This window comes from Eulemur rufifrons, chromosome 18, assembly GCF_041146395.1.
Source record: "Eulemur rufifrons isolate Redbay chromosome 18, OSU_ERuf_1, whole genome shotgun sequence".
NCBI classification, from domain to species: domain Eukaryota; kingdom Metazoa; phylum Chordata; class Mammalia; order Primates; family Lemuridae; genus Eulemur; species Eulemur rufifrons.
Genome location: NC_091000.1, coordinates 47603047 through 47616369, shown reverse-complemented (window position 1 = coordinate 47616369; position 13323 = coordinate 47603047). Strand labels below are relative to the sequence as shown.

The following is a 13323-nucleotide window of genomic DNA, read 5'->3' as shown; positions in this document are numbered from 1 at the left end:
TTTTACTTTTCTTGTGTTTGTGCCTTTATCTTCTGCATAATCTTATCCTACAAAATAGCAAGGATTTTACCCATTTAATGAGTTATTCTTTGACAGGGTGAAAATAAACTTGTGTTCCTGTATGCTCAGGTTATTTTTCTTATGCAAAATCTAAAATAATGCTGAAGTTAATTATTTATCTATCCACACCATTGGTCTCCAATAAAAGTATGTAAAGAAAACAAAATTCAGGTGGAAATGTGAGAAGTGGAACTGACAGCAAGCTTTCATTACAAAACTCAGGAAAGTATGATTGTTGGAATAACAATTTTTAATAAAACTATTAATTAAACTATTAATAACTATCAAAGATTAAATTAATATTAAGTAGTAATCAATATTTAATTATATAATTCAATTGTTATAATTATTAATTATATAATATTAAAATTACTATTATGTAGTTATTAATATAAACTAACACACTCCCACACAAATGGGAAACTGTTAAGGGAAGGAAGCACAGTCTTTTTATAACATATATGTAGTATTCAAGAGAGAAAATTTGCTCTTTTTTGTTGTAGCCTTACTATAAAATTGTAAGCAAATAAGAATTATGCAAATTAATCACAAGGCACACTGGTCTGATTCTTGGGATCTACACAATCTGGTTGTCATTCTCTTGTTTCTCTTTTCAGTCTTGGATGAACAGGCACAACTTGGAGATCCAATTTTGCATCATAAGGATTTCTGAAGGGTCTCATATTCTTTGCGGTGGTTCCCTAACAGTCTTCCAATCTCTCTTGCCCTGCGTGCCCAGGGCCAGGCTTGGATACATTCAGTTGCCTTCCTGTCTTTTGGCCTCAGCCTTCCCGACCTCAAATCGCGACCTCAAATCGCCTTTGTGCAAATCGCTGTCTTCCCCTGCATCCGAATTCTGGACACAGACGAGGTCTGAAAATGTGATTCCAGTTACCATGCCACGGGCAGCAGGCAAGATCCCGTGAGCCGCGGTCTGCCCTTTCTTTATCCCAGTGGTCCTCCCGTGTTGTAAAACAATAACGGACATCAGAAACTGAGCATGCATATTCCACATCGGTAGGTCGTTTGGGGTCTTTTCGACGTTCTAGACACTGAGCCCAGTCATACAAAGTCCGACCCTCCCTTCCTGATTCCCAGTCCTCACCCTGCCTGGCAGACAACAGGGTACACGCGGCCCCTCAGTTTCTACCCGTCGGGCACTTACTGGCACAAACAGTGAGCAGTTTCCAGAGTTCATTCCACCGGCTCCGTGTTATTTTCTTGAGATCATTCTCTGGCTCCCAAGATATGGAGATCACAGAGCCTTCTATGGCCAGATAAACTAGAATAGGACAAGATGGAGGGATTTTTAGAAATGTTCCCTACTTGGAGCCTGCCTGCAATTTCTGTATTATTTGGAAAGGAGTTTTTCCTCAAGGCGTATTTTCTTGGTATGACTTGTGGACTTCGATATTATTGATTTTAACAAATAGAGAATCGCACTAACCTGGATAATTTCTTGATAAGAGAAATCAATTTGACGGTATCAAAGCTGAAGCAGTCAGAAAAATTGAATACTCTTTTAGAGAGGGAAATAACATACCTGTTCAGGTTTCCGTAGTGTAGTGGTTATCACGTTCGCTTTACACGCGAAAGGTCCTCGGTTCGAAACCGGGCAGAAACAATCTGCCTTTTGCACTTTGAAGTTTCCTTAGATGAACTTTCTAGTGGAAATCTTTAGAATTGCAGCATCGCACGATCCTTCCTGCTCTCTCAAGCCTCAAGTATCTTACCCCCTGTGTGTTAGCTGTGGTGTGAATAGAAGTCGACGACCACCTCACGGTGGATGAGAGGTAGGAATGGGTTTGGGTGTCTCTGCACTCTTCCAGATCCGAAGTACTCACTGCAGGCTTTCACCAGAGGCCCTTTGGGATTTCTACAAGGAAAAGATCTCTGCTTGTAGACCCAGGTTCCCACGGGCACTCTGGTGAACATTACCAGTCTCCAGCAATTTGCTTATTGCCAGACAATACTTTCAGACATCACATGGCTTTTGGGAAAGAAGAGAAAGAAGTATAAGGGGATGGTAGGGAGGGGAGATGCATAAGACAAGATTCTTCAGGGCGAGCTCAGTGGGGCTAAGCCTACAGAGTAACCTGCCTCACTTGACATTTCTCACCTCCTGATCCCACCAAGACCTCAGGTTCTCAGTTCGCAGCCGCCTTGTTGAATGCTCTTTCCTCTTAAGGTCATTCCCACTGCGAGATCAACGCAAAGCCACGGCTTTGAGTAAAGCCAGGGGTTCGCAGAACTCTGGGATGGACCCGTCCCTCTAGGTCCAATCTGGGCTCCAGTAGCTGACTTACTGCTGAGAGCCTCGCTTCCATGGAATGACTGCAAAATTCCGCTTAGACTCGAGATGCTCTAGGTGGAATTGAGGTGAGGTTAGAGTGCTTCCCTGCATGTATGTGCACTGGGGTCCTTGCAAGAAACCTGGATGGGCAGATGAGGGGGGCACAAAATATGAAAATCTTTTGTATTACATGTTAACGTCCACCAGTGCGTACACCACAGAAGTTCTAAACAGCTAAGTAACCATAATGATTCTGCCAGTTTTTGTCAGCCAGCCTTAGTAATTAGACACTTCAGTGCCAGCAAATTGGTCAGAGGAACCAAGTAGCCTGATGGTAGGGATGGAAACTATCTATGCATGGGCCCAGTAACAATCAACTTGTTTGACTGTCTCACAAAGTTAAAGAGATCTTTTTAAAATGTAAATCCGTTCCTTTACGCCTCTGCCTAAAATTCTTCCATGGATTCCCATTGTTTTGGGGACCAATTAAAAAATCCTTAACTTGTCCTATACATAGTGATCATACTTCTTAGTTTAGACTTGATGTTGATCAATTGATGACTGTTAATTACTTTTAGCCCCCCACCTCCTTTACCATCAAGTAAAACATCCTGATTTAGAGATTGTATTCTACTGGAGGGTCCTGCATTATGCACATGTTCTCTCCTCCTCTGGCCTCATCTACTACTCACCCCTGCACCAACCATCCTGCAGCTCAGTCTCAATCTCCAGACTCCTCTCGGGTGTTTTTGACCCTTTTGTTCTCTCTGTGGTACACAGAAGAAGGCCACTGCTGGCTCCTTCTCCCTGCTCTCCACTCAGCCCCTTCCTTCTTCCACCTGACTCTAGCATGTTCCTTTGCCAAACATCAATAACTGTACCCCAAAAGTGATATTTCAGAATCTAGCATGCCAATGTGAATTCCTCTACATTTCACTGATTGTCTAGTTTTGTCTCATACCTGTAGCAGAGAATTCAGAAATAAGGAAGGATAGGAGTCTAGCCAGGATCCTATGTGTGCTCAATACAGTTAAGATAAAACAAATAAACAAACACCACTAAGGTTAGCCCCCCTGAAGCACAGTTAGATAATGTCCATCAAAATTGCCAATGCACATATTATTTGATGATTTGATGCAGCTTTTCCACATGAGTGCAGGATTTGTGCAAGGTATCATGGCACAGAGGGGATATGGTGTATGTTCACAGATACAAATAGTGTTTGCAATAGCAAGATTCAAAACCAAAGTAACTGCACATTAAACTATGGTAAATACCATATAATTGAATACATATTTAAAAGAGAATAGATACTTTTCTGTTTTGATATGGAAAGATCATAAAAATATGTTCCAGGTTAAAAAAAATTAAAATGGACAGAAGAAATGTGCATCAAATGCTACAATCTGTGAAGAAAAAAAGAAAACATTTGTATAACTTTGTTTAGGCATTTAAAATTTCTGAAATGATAAACAAGATACTAAAAACAATGGTAACATTTTGGGGGGAACAAGGACTAGGTAGAAAGATTGGGCTCACAGAAAGATTGGATTTAACGGCCTCTGGGATGGTGATATTTCTAGAACTTACCAATAGCAAGGTCTCTGAAGTGATCTTCGGTTTGAGGTCACTCTGGAAACCTGAGGCGACAGGTAAATAGGAAGACTCCAGAAAGGCGACCAAGTCTGGGCCTGGAGGCACCGGGCATAAGAAACCTGGGAGAGTCGGGGACAATGGAGACTCTGACCCGTCGGGAACATCCTTCAGGCACCAATATGTATGTTCTGTTAGTGAGTGGGTCTTACGAAGCAAGGACTGGGTAGTAGCAGTTCACGATGTGTGATGGTATGCACGTAGTACTTAGCAGACATTTAGAGAGCAGCAGATATTTCCATGGATTCCCAGGGCCGTTAGCCCCAGTGTGAAAAGTTTAAGTGTCAAACTGTTTGAAGTGTACGAATACGGCTTAAAAATCAGTGTTTTTTTCCTTTGTTTTGTTTTTAAGAGAAAGTTTCTTACTCTTTTTATTAAAGATAGAAAACAGTAAAAAAATTCTTTATATCCCAGGAATTTCTATTGACACACTTGACTTTTTCAGAACATGAAAAAAAAAAAAAAGAAAAAGTCCATTATGTGTAGCCGGTTAGTTAGCTCAGTTGGTTAGAGTGTGGCGCTAATATCACCAAGGTTGTAGGTTTGATCCCCATATGGGCCACTGGCTTCATGATCTTGCTTGTTAAAATTGAGGGAATAACATACAATGTTCTATGACTGTGGTCCCTAGTCTTCAGCACCAGGGACTGACTTCAGGGAAGACAATCTTTCCACAGACTGGAAATCCCAGTGAGGGTTTTGGAATGATTCAAGGGCATTATGTTTACTGTGCACTTTATTTCTATTGTTATTACATTATAATATATAATGAAATAATTACACAACTCATCATAGGTTGGGGACCCCTGCTCTAAAAAGTTCCAAATCTCTTCCCCTCATTGTTTCTTAACCCACTGATTATTGGTCTGTTTAGATTTTCTATTTCTTCATGATTCAGTCTTGGTAGGTTGTATGTGTCTCCAATTTTATCTATTTCTTCTACGTTATTCAATTTGATGGCATAGAATTATTCATAGTAGTCTCTTATGGTCCTTCCTATTTATATGGTATCAGTTGTGATGCTTCCTCTTTCACTTCTGATTTTATTTTTTTGAGTTTTCTCTCTTAGTCTAAAGGTTTGCTGACTTTGTTTACCTTTTCAAGAAACCAATTCTTAGTTTTGATGATCTTTTCTATTGTTTTTCTACTCTCTAATTCATTTATTTCTGCCTGATCTTTATCATTTCCTTACTTCTGCCAACTTTGACTTTAGTTTGCTTTTTTTTTTTTTTTTCCAGTTTCTTGAGGTGCAAAGTTAGGTTGTTTATTTGGTTTTTTTTTTTTTTTTAACGTGCCTTTGCTATAAACTTCCCCCTTAAACTTCTTTTGCTGTATCCCATAAACTTCAGTACATGTGTTTTCATTTTTGTTTCATTCTATATGTTTTTAAATTACCCTCTTAATTTCTTCCCTAACCCATTTGTTGTTCAGGAGCATGTTTTTTAATTCTCTATATTTGTAAATTTTCCAAAATCCTTCCATTATTGATTTCTAGTTTTATATCATTGTGGTTGGAAAAGATATTTGCTATGACTTTAACCTTCTTGAATTTGTTAACACTTGTTTTGTAGCCAAACATATGATCTATCCTGGAGAATGTTTCATGGCACTTGAGAAAAATGTGCATTCTGTTGTTGTCAGATGGTATGTGCTGTATATGTCTGTTAAGTCCATTTAGTCTTAAGCTTGATGTTTTATTATTGATTTTCTGTCTGGATAATCTATCCATTACTGAAAGTGGAGTATTGAAGTCCCCTACTATTATTGTATTACAACCTATCTCTCTCTCTCTTCAGATCTGTTAACATTTGCTTTACATAGTTAGGTGCTTTGATGTTGAGCGCATATATATTTATAATTGTTATATCCTCTTGATGAATTAATTGATCCCTTTATCTTTATATAATGCTTTATTTATCTCATTTTACAGGTTTTGACTTAAAATCTGATATGAGTATAAAAGTATATTTACTACTATTCTCTTTTGCTTTCTATTTGCATAGAATATTTTTTGTATATCCCTTCACTTTCAGTTTGTGTGTGTGATTACAGACGAATGGGTCTCTTGTAGGCAACACATAATTGGGCCTTGGTTTTTTATCCATTCAGCCACTCTATGTCTTCTGATTGGACAATTTAACCCATTTTCATTCAAGGTAATTATTGATATATAAGAACTTACTACCGCTATTTTAGACGAGATCAGGCGTGTTCAAGGTGGTATGGTTGTATACAACTACTACCGCTATTTTAAAAATTGTTTTCTAGTTGTTTTGTAGATCCTTTGTTCCTTTCCTCCTCTCTTACTATATGGTTAGATCCTTTGTGATTAAGTGATTTTTTTTTTCTAGTGGTATGCTTTGATTCCTTACTTTTTATCTTTGGTATATCTACTATAGGTTTTTGCTTTTTGGTTACCATGAGGCTTACAAAAAACATCTTATAGTTATAATATCTTATAACAGCTTATTTTAAACTGATAACAGCTTAATTTTGAACACATTAAAAATTCTGCACTTTTTCTCCACCTCATCCCCCATTTTAAATTTTTGATGTCACAATTAATACCTTTTGATATTGTGTACCAGCCCTTACCAAATTATTGCAGCTATATAATCATTTTATCTTTTAATCTTCATACTAAAAATATAAGTTGTTTACATACCACCATTACAGTATTGAGGTATTCTGAATTTGACTGTGTGTTTATTTTTACCAGTGAGTTTATACCTTCATATATTTTCATGTTACTAATTGGCATCCTTTTCTTTAAGTTTGGAGAACTCCCTCTAGCAATTTTTATAAGACAGGTCTGGTGATGATGAACTGTCTCAGCTTTTGTTTATCTGGGAATTCTCTCTCTCTCCTTCATTTTTGAAGGACAGTTTGCCAAGGCTGCAATTATTACTTACTATGAGCTATTGAACAAATCTCTAGGAAGGATATTATAGCTTTATCATTTTAAAAATGGGGCTGAAATATGCATATCATAGGTCTCTGGTGTGTAATTATTTTATTATTTATGCAAGCAAAACATTCAAGAAAGTCTGGCAATTTCTGGGAATTTTTATTCCACAAAGTTAACAGGAGGCAACCTGATACAGCTTAACTTTCCTGTTCACTCTTTCAGAAAAACCTGGTCTCCATCAGTGTTTGTGGTTTCAGACCCTAGATTAGGCTCCATTTGGCTCTGAGAAAATGGTCCAGCTTCTCTGCTTACTCAAGCTGACTCCTGAATGTGGGTTCTGCTCTAGGGTCTGTTCTATGGAGAGAAGGGCTGGCTGCCCTAGAGATGAGGGAGAAGGAAGTTCTCAGGTGTTGTGAGGGAGAACAAACATTGAGGTCACAGGCTTGTTCCTCTCAATGCATTTTTAGTAAAGCCATTGAGTTTGCAATGCAAAGACATCTTATTCTGATCATTTGTGGTTAAATGTGTAAAAGGAGAGTTTTTAAATCTTCATGACTTTTTCACTGTTTAAAAAAAAATTTAAATGTTGATGACACTTTAACAGGAACTAAGACATAAATGATTTTCTGAGCCTAGACATAGAAGTACTTACTTCCAACAATATTTCATGAAGCAAAATAAGGTAGACCATATCACACAATGGTTCTTAGCTCTTAGTTCACTTTGGAGCCAGACTGCCTTCGTTGAGTCCCCAGCTCTATTATTTATTAACTTGGAGAAATATTTTTTCCTATGTAAAATATATAAGAATGTGATAATGATGATAATGACAATGGTTAACACATGGGGTTTTGTATAATTCAATGACAGTGCTCCTAAAGTTCTTAGAATAATACCTGGCTGTGTTTGTGCTTTACCGTTGGTTCCCAAGAGGGGGTGCACTGTCGTATGCAAATGTCTTGCTTGCCCCATAAAGAGACATCTGTGAGAGACAGCTCAAGACCAGGTAAATATTAATATCTTCCTTGCCCCACGAAAAGCCATCTGTGGAAGACAGCTTAAGCCCAGACAAATACCTTGCTTGCCCCACGAAGAGATATCTTTAGGAGACAACTTGAAATCAGGCAAAAGTCTTGCCTCTTCCACAAAAAGACATCTTTGTGAGGCAGCTTAAGACCACGCAAATATCTTGTTGCCCCATGAGGAGACATCTGTGGCAGATAGCTTAAGACGAGGCAAATATCTGCTCGTAGATAGCTTAAGCTATCTCCCAAGATTCATCTGGGGGCAGGCGAGATATCTATCTGGTCTTATGATACCTCCCACAGATTTCTCTGGGGGCAAGTCAGATATCTGTCTGGTCTTAAGATGCTTCCCACAGATTTCTCTGATGGGAAAGCAAGATATATGTCTGGCCTTGTGCTGTCTTCCACAGATTTCTCTGGAGGCAAGCAATATACCATTCTGGGTTTGCACTGTCTTCCACAAATTCCTTGGGGGCAAGCAAGAAATCTGTTTGGCATTATGCTGTCTACCACTGATTTCTCTGGGGGCAAACAAGATATATGTCTGGCCTTAAACTATTTCCCAAAAATTTCTCTGGAGGCAAACATGATATCTGGCCTTAAGCTATCGTCCACAGATTTCTCTGGGTGCAAGCAAGAAATCTGTCTGGCCTTAAGCTATCTTGCACAGATTTCTCTGGAGTCAACCAAGAAATCTGTGGGAGACAGCACAAGACCAGATATATATCTTCCTTGCCTCCAGAAATAGCTGTGGAAGATAGCTTAAGGCCACACAGAGTTGCCTGGCCATATGCTGTCTCCCACAGATGACTCTTCATGGGCAAGCAAGATATTTGCCTTGTCTTAGGCTGTATCTCACAGATGTCTCTTCATGGCACAAGCAAGATATTTGCCTAGCCTTAAGCTGTCTCCCACAGATTTCTCTTTGTGGGGCAAGCAAGATGTTTGACTGGTCTTAAGCTGTCTCCCATATATGTCTCTTCATGGGGCAAACAAGATATTTTCCTGGTCTCAAACTGTTTCCCACAGTTGTCTCTTCTTGGAGCAAGCATAATATTCACCTTGTCTTAAGCAGTGTCTCTTTGTGGGAAAAGCCATATAGTTGCTGGGGTTAAGCTCTCTACTACAGATGTCTCTTCCTGAGGCAAGCATGATGTTTGCCTGGTCTTAAGCTGTCTCACAAAGATGTCTCTTTGTGGGAGAGGCAAGTACCTTCATAGCTCAAGCAAGATATTTTACTGGTCTTAAGCTGCATCCCAGGTATGTCTCCATTGGGCAAGGAAGATTTTCACCTGGACTTAAGCTGTCTTCCACAGATATCTCTTGGTGGGGCAAGCAAGATACTTGCCTGGTCATCAACTGTCTCCCAAAGATGTCTCTTTGTGGGGCATGAAAGATATTTCCCTGGTCATTAGCTATCTCCCACTCATGTCTCTTCATGGGCAAGCAATATATTTGGTTGGTCATCAACTGTCTCTCAAAGATGTCTCTTTATGGGGCAAGCAAGATATCTCTCTGGCCGTAAGCTATATACCACATAATTCTTGGGGGCAAGCTGATACCTGTCTGGTATTACACTGTCTCCCACCAATTTCTCTGGGGTCAAGCAAGACATCTTTTGGGCCTCATGCTATCTCCCATAGATTTCTCTGGGGTGAGCAAGATATCTGTCTGGCCTTAAGCTATCTTCCACAGATTTCTCTGGGGGAAAGCAAGAAATCTGTGACAGACAGTGCAAGTCCAGGCTAACCTCATGCTTTCCTGTAGAGAAATCTGGGGAGACAGCTTAAGACCAGAAAGATATTTTGCTTGCACCCAAAGATATCTGTGGGAGATAAGTTAAGACCAGGAAAATACCTTGCTTGCCCCACAAAGAGAAATCTGTGGGATACAGCAAAAGACCAGGCAAGTATCTTTCTTGGCCTACAAAGAGACAATTGAGAGACATAAGACCTTTCAAATGTCTTGCTTGCCCCTCACAGAGACATCTGTGTGAGACAACTTAATACCAGGCAAATATCTTGTTTGCTCAACAAAGAGACATTTGTGGGACATAGCTGAAGACAAGGAAAATAACTTGCTTGCCCCCAAAGAGACATCTTTGGGAGACAGCTTAAGAACAAGCCAATAATTTCATTGTCCCACAATCAGACACATGTGGGAGAGTGCGTAAGACCATGCAAATATTTCGCTTGCACCGGGAATAGACATCTGTAGGAGTCAGCTTAAGTACAGACAAATATCTTGCTTGTGCCACGAAGAGATATCTATGGGCTACAGTGTAAAACCAGGCAATTGTCTTGCTTCACCACAAAGAGATGTGTGGAAGACAGCTTAAGACTAGGCAAATATCTTGTTTGGCTTATGAAGAGACATATGTGTTAGAGTGCTTAAGACCAGGCAAATATTTGCTTGTGCCATGAATAGATATCGTGGGAAACAGCTTAAGAACAGGCAAATATTTTGCTTGCCACATGAAGCAGCATCTTTGGCAGACAGCTCAAGGCCAGGTATATGCCTTGCTTGCCCCATGCAGAGACATCTGTGGGAGATAGCTTAAGACCAGGAAAATATATTGCTTGGCCCAGGAAGAGATATCTGTGGAGGACAGCTTAAGACTAGGCAACTATTTTGCTTGAGTCATGAATAGATATCTGTGGGAGACAGTTAAACACCAGGCAAATATCTTGCTTGGTCCATGAAGAGACATCTGTGGTAAACATTCTAAGACCAAGGAAATATGTTGCTTGGCCCAGTAAGGGATATCTGTGGGAGAGAGTTAAGACCAGGCAAATATCTTCCTTGCCCTAAAAGAGATATCTGTGTTAGACATCTTAAGAATAGGCAATATCTTGCTTGCCATGAAGAGACATTTCTGGGAAACAGCTTAAGACCAGGCAAATATCTTGCTAGCACCACGATGTGACATCTGTGGGAGACAGCCTAAGACCTGGCAAATTTCTTGCTTGCCCCATGAAGAGACCTTTGTGGCAGACAGTGTAAGACAAGATAAATACATCTTCTTTGCCCCAGTAAGAGACCTCTGTGGCAGACAGCGTAAAACCAGGCAAACATATCTTCTTTGCTCCTATATGAGTCCTCTGTTGCAGACAGCATAAGACCAGGCAAATATATCTTGCTTGTCTCTGGAAGAAACCTCTTTGGGAGACAGAATAAGACTGGGCAAATGTATCTTGCTTGCCAACACAAGGGACATATGTGGGAGCTAGTGTAAAACCGGGCAAGTATACCTTGCTTGCAACAGGAAGAGACCTCTGTGGCAGACAGCCTAAAACCAGGCAAATATATCTTGCTTGCCTGAGGAAGAGACCTCTGTGGAAGACAGCATAAGACCAGGAAAATACATCTTGCTTGACCCAGGAAGAGAGCTCTGTGCCAGACAGCCTAAGACCAGGCAGATATATAATGCTTTCTCCAGGAAGAGATCTCTGTGGCAGACAGCATAATACCAGGCATATGTATCTTTCTTACCCCAGGAAGAGACCTCTGTGGCAGACAGTGTAAGACCAGGCAAATATATCTTGCTTGCCCCCAAGAGACCTCTGTGGCAGACAGGGTAAATCCAGGAGAATATATCTTGCTTGCCCCCAAGAGACTTCTGTGGCAGACAGGGTAAATCCAGGAGAATATATCTTGCTTGCCACCAGAAGAGACCTTAGTGGCAGACAGCATAAGAGCAGGCAAATATGTCTTGCTTGCCCCAGGAACAGACCTCTTTGAGAGACATTGTAAGACCTGGCAAATATATCCTGCTTTAGCCAGGAGGAGAGCTCTGTAGCAGACAGCATAAGACGAGGCAAATGTATCTTGCTCACCCCCAAAAGAGATCTTAGTGGCAGACAGCCTAACACCAGGCACATATATCTTTCTTGCCCCCAGAAGAAATCTCTGTGGCAGAGAGCATAAGAGCAGGCAATATTATCTTGCTTTAGCCAGGAAGAGACCTCTGTGGCAGTCAGCATAGGAGCAGGCAAATATATCTTGCTTGTCCATTAGAGACCTTAGTGGCAGAGAGCAAAAGTCCAAGCAAATATCTTGCTTACCCCAGGAAGAGACATCTATGGGAGATATTTCAGTGGGCTTTTTTTTTTTCCAGATTTATCAACTGTTGATAATTCCTACCGGAACCATTTTTACTATGATGGTTGCGAAGTGATGATTTTTCAACTCTAGCATTCTTTTCATATTTACCAGACTGCATTTTGTAAGCAAGAGTCCTCCCTTAACCTCTAGTTATTTATGTATTTATTGTGAGTATAGACTTATGAAATCCTATTTTTCAGTGTTTTAAAATTCATTATTTTCTTTACTTTGGTACTCAAATTAACCAATATTTGGTTAGTGGGAGACCTTCAAGCTGATTATTGTGTCCTTGTGATGTTCTGCCATAACAGCTTTTAGGACTTCCTTAATTTCTGCCATAATAAGTTGTTCCTGGCTTGATTACATCTACCTTGTCCCAGTCCTGAAGTCAGTTATTTTTCAGAGGTGACCTTTTAGTGAAGAATAGCATTAGAGTCCAATATTCAAGGTCTAGGTGTGCCTATGGCTTGTGTAATATCTTTGCTTCTAGGACCTTTTATCTAGGAAATACATCAATGCACATACACATACATAACATATACATACACACACAAATATATGTACACACATACATGAGCATATATGTACATGTGCATATTTTAATAATCATGTATTTATAATGATATTTCCAATTTTAATCTATCCCCACTGGGTGCTTTTTTGCTTTCCCCCACATCATCTCCTATTTTTATATCTCTTCTTCTACAATGAGAACACTTGCTGAAATGACATCAACACATTTACTCATGGGCCCTATCCTATAATACACCCAAAATAGCTTCAGAATTGCTTTGTCCATATAATCAGCCAAAAAATCAATTAAAAAGAGTCCAGGATTTGTGTATAGTTCTCATGCTTCCGCAGATATTGTTTTAAAAATAACTTGGTTTGGATCTTTTTGTCCCTTTGGTGTGGTATGGTATTCACTAGAAATGTAGTTGGGTTCATTTGTTTCACTTTGCTTTCAGTTTTAGTCATTGTGTTTTTGTTTTTTTTTTACAGCTTCCCATACCCAAAAAAAAAAAAAAAAAAGATATACTCAGAGCAGTGTCACTCTTTCCCAATCTCTTCCACTGAACTCTGCCCACCCTCACTACCCTTTTATAGAACTTCATTGCTTCCTGATTTATCCTTCTGTATGTATGTCTATTCGTTTCCCCTTTTTTCTTGCACCACAGAAAGTAATATGGTACTATATATATTCTTTTTCACTTTGCTTTTTCTTTACTTAACTTAACAATGTCTTCAGAAAATACTCCATATCAGTTAATAGGTATCCT

The 13323-nt window shown here is 39.7% G+C and overlaps 1 protein-coding gene and 1 non-coding gene across 2 annotated transcripts in view; one reads left to right on the top strand and one right to left on the bottom strand.

Moving 5' to 3' along the window:
• The window catches only part of LOC138399089 (histone H2B type 1-K), a 389419-nt gene that overhangs the window by 80539 nt on the left and 295557 nt on the right, over positions 1 to 13323 (bottom strand). The gene's annotated exons all lie outside the window — the stretch shown is intronic.
• On the top strand, positions 1612 to 1684 carry TRNAV-UAC (transfer RNA valine (anticodon UAC)). The gene has a single exon. It is a non-coding gene; the product is annotated as a tRNA-Val (tRNA).